A 6,919-nucleotide genomic window follows, 5' to 3' on the forward strand; every position below is an offset into this window, starting at 1 on the left:
ATTTTTGACATATAATACAGTCATTTTCTATTTTAACAATTAGTCTATTGTCTTTGAGAATTTTGTAATTGAAGATTATCATTTGGATAATCTTTGATTCATAAGTGGGGTTGATCAAGAAGAGCATGACTTGGTTAGGATGTTTGATTGGTCCAGACTGGCATTACTGTCAGGTACCCCTGACCTGATCTGCTCTCATATAGGGGTGGGCAACTGGCCCGGTAACCTGATGAGCCAAGCTAACCCAGCATGCCATGGGCTGAGTTTGAGTCATGATTTTAGGCCTGAGCCTGTTAGGTAAGCCAAAACCAGGCCTATTATATACGTGGGCCAGGTTTGGGCTGGCTCACGGTCTACTAGGCAAGTCAGATGGGCTTAAGTTATTTATGATTTTTTTAATAATATAACTTTTTTTAATTAACTATTACATAGTAACTTGAATAACTATTCTATTTTACCTAATTAATTGCATGAGAACTTGCTATTTGTTAATTATTACTATTTATCTAATTAGTTGCCTTAAAACTTGTTATTCTCTCGTTAACACAAAATTTCAATCAAGCATTTATGCATTTTAAGATTGGGTAAGGCCAGACCTGGCTCGCTTCACATAGGCCCATTGGGCCAATGGGCTGGGCCATGGGCTTCTCTTCAAACCTGAGCCTGTTAAGAATCGGGCCAGCCCAGTCCGTTTGCGGGTCAGGCTGGCCCAATGCCCACCCCTACTCTCATATTGGTGGATAATTGAGTTCAAATGGTACACGAGTTTCTTTCTTGATAAGAGACTATTTCTAATAATAGGGGCATCACCACCACCGGGGTCGCCCATGTGGGCAGCGGGGTGGTTGTGATGGTGTTGAGACGAAGGCACCAGATCAAACCCCACAGACACACGAGTATGTCCTTAGCTTTCAGAGGTGGGCCACATAAAGCAAGGTGGTCAATGGGTTTGGGTCGGACCTATGCATAAATAGGTAAATTGAGACTTGGATCAGACTAAGAAGTGATGGTACTAGGTTTGAAACTTGGCCCAATCTACACACATACACACCAAAACTTGTATCATCTAACGATGCTCTGACGGATGGCCACGGGCCGCACATCCAAAAAATGCCAAAGAGTCTTGAGCAGTGTTTCTTGACCGCCGCTAAATAGGGTTTTTCTGCCTGGTCTTTAGTGGTGGTCAACACTGCCACTAAAGATTCTCTCTCTCTCTCTCTCTCTCTCTCTCTCTCTCTCTCTCTCTCTATATATATATATATATATATATATATATATATAAACACACTAGTCTATAGACGGTAGAATAATAAAATTTATGTTTTTTTACATTGCATATCTTAATTGAAACTCGGGTTTAGTATGAAATGTCATAAACCATACCCAACTGTGTGTGGCTTCAGGGGCTCAGCTAATCTGGTAGAGGAGACTTGTGAATGTCACTAAGTTGACGGGACATTACAAGTTAGAAACCCGTGGATGGCATCCCTTGTTGCAAGGTCAAAACTGGGTGTACTGAGCTGTGGGTAAGGAGAACATTTAAGGGTTTTACCAATTGGAGGCCAACAAATTAGCAGTTGGGTCCCCTTGGCCTATAAAAAAAAATCTCAGCTCTGTGTAATAACCGGACCTCACGGGTCTCACTTAGATATTTAATCAGACTCCTTAATTACAAGCCCTGACCCTACCGGATTCGATGAGTTGGGACTGAATCATACCGGACCCTTGAAAACCCGAATTTCTATTCAACACTACAGTATGCTTGTTTAACAATAGAAAACAAGCAATAAAGATATTACATTATAATAACAGAAAAGACTCAATGGCTTGTCCCCACTTAAATGGACCTATGACTGGACCAATCACTGAAAGATTACTGTCAGGGGTCCCTCTAATGCCACCTCATCCTTTTGATGAACATTTCAAAAACAAGTGTTTTGAGTTTATTTTCACTTGTCCCTATGTTTTAGATGTCATTCATCTTCAACATCAACATCAATGGCTCTAAAAAAAATGTGTGTGACCCATCTAAGATATATATCTCACAGATGAACGGCATCAAAGGGACAGTTGACGGTAATCCATCAAGGGTGGCCCCGATCTAATCTGCTCCTGTCTACAGGCACTTTTGAATGCAAGAAAACTTTTCATAGGAATCTTTTTTTTTTTGCCTATGAGAAGTTTTGGCGAACACAGATGAATTGCAGAGGCTTTGAAGAAAATGAAATCAAGAAGGGCTGTTGGCCCAGATGATATACCTATCGAGGCTTAGAAATGCTTGGGAGAGAAAGGATTAGAATGGTTGACGAATCTTTTTAACAAGATTTGGCGGACAAATAAGATGCCTAATGAGTGGAGGAAGAGTACTTTGGTGCCTCTATATAAGAATAAGGGTGATATACAAGATTGCACAAACTATCGTGGTATAAAACTCATGAGTTATACTATGAAACTTTAGGAGAGGATGATTGAGTCTAGGTTGAAGAAGGTTGTCATGATATCGGAGAATCAATTTGGTTTTATGCCTGAAAGATAAACTATGGAAGCTATACATCTTCTTAGACAACTTATTGAGAGAAATAGATAGAGGAACAAAGATTTGCATATGGTTTTTATTGATTTGGAGAAGGCATACGATAGAGTACCTAGGAACGTTCTCTGGTGGACAAGGATGAAGAAAGGTGTTTCTCTCAAGTACATTAGTATAATTAAGGATATGTATGAAGGAGTAGTAACCATTGTCCGCACTTGTGGAGGGGTGACAACCAATTCTCCTATAACGGTTGGGTTACATCAATGATCTGCTTTAAGCCCTTTTCTATTTGCTATAGTGATGGATGAGCTTACGCGATCAATTCAAGAAAATGTGCCGTGGTGTATGTTGTTTGTTGATGATATTGTTTTGATTGATGAGTCTAGAGCTGAGGTTAATGCTAAGTTAGAATTATGGAGACAGACATTGGAAACAAGAGGTTTTAAGTTGAGTAAGATTAAGACAGAATATAAGGAATGTCGGTTTAGTAAGCAACGAAGTAGTGATGGGAGTGTAGTGAAGCTTCGTGAGCAAGAAATACCGGTGAATGATTGTTTCAATTATTTGGGATCTATCATTCAAAAGTATGGAGAAGTTGATAGAGATGTAAATCATAGGATAAAGGTTGGGTGGATGAAATGGAAAAGTACAACTGGAGTGTTGTGCGATCATAGAATGCCATTGCGGTTGAAGGGAAAGTTTTATAGGACGACTATTAAGTCTGCTTTAATATATGGTACGAAATGTTGGGCTGCCAAGAGACATCAAATTCAAAAAATGAGTGTAGCTGAGATGCGTATGCTTAGATGGATGTGTGAAAATACAATAAAAGATAAGATTCAGAACAATGAGATACGTAAGAAGGTAGGCATTGCACCCATTGAAAATAAGATCAAAGAAAATCATTTACGGTGGTTTGGACATATTCAACGAAGGCCTAATGATGCTCCAATTAGAAGGATGGAGAAATGGGAAACTATATTGGTTAAAAGAGGTTGGGGTAGGCCTAGGAAGACTTGGATGGAGATGATAGGAAAGGATATGAAGGCTTTGAACCTCACCGAGGACATGGCATTGGATAGAAATGATTGGAGGAGAAGGATTCATGTGGAAGACCCAGAATGATTTTCTTTGTTGGTTCATATCGCCGACCCCAATTGTTTTGGGATGAAGGCGTTGTTGTTGTTGTATGAGAAGTTTTGGTATGATAATTTTTCTAAAAATGAGTTTTTTTTACTTGTTTGAGTGCATGAGAAAAATAAAATGGAAACCATCCCTCTCCTTTTTCTTAATCTTTCTTCCTCCTACTCTTTTTCTTCTCTTACTCATCCTCCAATTGAGGTTGGTTGGACACCTCTTTCTCGTTGCAGTTAGCCCAAGAGATGATGGTCCAGGAGCTCGAGAGGCTCTACAAGGCCGACAATCCGGTGCTCTGGAAAGTCGGGCCAGGAGATTCTCCCAGGTTTGGATCATCCGACCAGCCTGTGTGCATCGCGTACCAAGGCTCCTCTCCTCCCCAGGCACCTCTCTCTCTAGTGTGAAGCTGGTTGTCAGCCACCCATAGGCGCTCGATCACTACCAGTCTTGGATTGATGCCCTCGACATCGAGGTCGAGGAGGTGTCCAACTCACTGAGGTGGCCTCGTTCCTCTAGGTGATGGTGAGATGGTAGAAGGGAAGGTCTCAAACAAATGAGAGTAAGAGGGTTATGTTGAACTCTCCCCTTCTTCTACTCAAAAAGAGGGAAAACTTTTCTAGAAACATTCCTCCACACTCCCTAGAGAATGTTTTATGTAAAAAAAATGTACATTTAGACAAACTCTCTCAGAGAGAAAATTTCTATTGTTTGAAAGGGTAAAAAAAAATGTCATTTTTTTTTTACTTTGTATCACTTTTCCTACATCTTTCTCACTTTCAAACGCGCCTTAAGGGTGCATTTGAAAGTAAGAAAATTGTAAAAAATATGCAAGTAAGAAAGAAAAAAACTGCAACTTTTCTAAGCATTCCAAAACAAGAGAAAAATTTTGAAAAAAAAATCTAAAAGTGTGATTTTTATAAGAAAATTTCTCTATGATGGTTTTTTCTATCAAAAATTATTTTTAATTAAGGCAACCATTCAACCACAACATGTCTCATCCCATCGGCTGCCACAAGAGGAGTTTCCTTCATCTTCCTTCCACCCACCACCATTTTCAGGTCTCTCTCATTTTTTCACATTTTTCATTATGTTTTTCTAATGCTACACAAACAAGTGAATTTTTTTTATTTAGAAAAGTTATTATATCAAAACTTCTCATAGCCAATTTTTTTTCTTGCAAAAATTTTCTCACTTCCAAACATACCTTAAGAATAGCCTTATGAGACCGAGCTAGATACCAAAAGGGTAAAATTAAAGATCAAATGGCTAACCTACTATGCTACCATGCAAGAAGAGGCCAATTGCTATTTTGAATTTATAACACGAAGAAACCACACCTGGCATGAAAACCTTGTCACACCGGCTCAGCGTGACATACCTACGTTCATCATTCTGGCAGCGTAAAACTCCGGGGCCAGAACCCCTGTCCTGGGGCCTATGCTATGCGTTGGCTTGCGCAAAGGGGTGACACCCATGAAAATTGAACCTTGATTGCCCGTCTAGCAGCCAAGCCCCCCCCCCCCCCCTTTGGAGCACCAGGCCAATCGCTTGGGCTTCAAAGTTGAGCTTGAACCTGATCTGACTAGGCCTAATATGGTATCAAAGGCCAATTGGATAGTGAGTGGGGTCCAGATCCATGATTTAATTTTCTTCAAGCCCTTCACTTACTATGAACTGCCACATGGCATAGGTGCAAACAAATGGGATCAGTTTGAATCATGTGACCTGAATCCAAATCTGAGTTGTATGCAATAGAGCCACATTAAAGCCCAGATCTGATAAAATAATGTTGAATCCAGATCCAAACTGTAAATAATCATAAATACTGGATCCATAAACGACGACTGGAAACAAGTAATTTTACATGGAACAATTACAAATTGAATTGGATTTTAACCGATCGAATCCGTGCATAAAACTGACATAAAATACTGATCCAGATTTGAAATAATTTGATTAAGCCGATCTGAATGGATCCAAATTGACACGTAGTTCTTACTTAGGGTGATATGATCTTACTCCCAACTCTCTCTCTCTCTCTCTCTCTCTCTCTCTCTCTCTCTCTTTATATATATGGTCGATTTGGACGCAGTTATAAAGGTCTTAACGACAATCAATAATTCAATGCCTTTTCTGTTAGGTTTTGTTTTAGCTTCTTTAGTGGTTATTGCTTCTTGGTAGCTCAACACATGTACTCTTATCAGAGCAAACCACAAGAAACAACTACATACAGTATGACATTTTTGGCACTTTTTAGTAAATCTAACTCTAAAAATGTCTCCCATGGTCTATTTGGTAGGAATCTTTTTTTTAACAAACTATTTGGTAGGAATCAACACTTGGAAATCTTTTTTTTTAACAAACTATTTGGTAGGAATCAACACTTGAATTGTACTTTTTTTTATGCTTTAAAATTTGCAAAAATTGTGAATTGTTGATTTTAAAGCTCTAAAACATCTGATCATATTTTGTAATTGGATAATCTAAGAGTTGGTTTAGACAAAACCAAACATATAGATTACATTTGTATGGTCATATTTGAATAAAAAAACCTAAGAAACTACTAACATAATTATATATGTGTGTGTGTGGGTTAATATTGGCTACTAATGAAGGTACCTAACTAATGAGCTAGAAATCATAGGTGCAAGTTGTAATGCCTTGAGATTTAAAATCTTTTGAAAAATGAGTAAAAATTTTAAAATTTTATTTTCTTTTAAAGTAAATAGCAGAAAACGTTTTAAGCTTTGGTTTAAAACATCGGGTGAGTTACATTCTATAAACCACAATATAAAGAAAGACATAATTTAAATTTAAACAAGCATTATATACACAGTCCTTTACACAAGGTCCAGATAATAAAATATTTAGGATTAAAATTTAAAACAAATCCTAAATTAATCTCGAGATCTTGAAAATCTGAATTATTCAATGTCACTCATGTCTAATATCTACTGCAACATAGATTACTCCACACCTAAACATGTATTCTCCATAAAATGGGGTCAAACTTATGACGGCCTGGTAAGTAATTACCAATTTCAAGTAACTTAAGATATCAAACCATATTCAGGAATCTTGATTTAATTCTACTTATACAATTCATATTCAAGTCATAAAAATAAGCATAAATGTATTTAGTATCATGCAAATAATCACTCATATAAATAACATTGTCCATTGTTTTACAAGTAGTTATTCAAATTTTTGAGTTTTTGTTTCGATATTTATTAACCCTGTAGGTACTCG

Source organism: Nuphar pumila, chromosome 3, assembly GCF_984573655.1.
Source record: "Nuphar pumila chromosome 3, dmNupPumi1.hap1.1, whole genome shotgun sequence".
Lineage (NCBI taxonomy): Eukaryota > Viridiplantae > Streptophyta > Magnoliopsida > Nymphaeales > Nymphaeaceae > Nuphar > Nuphar pumila.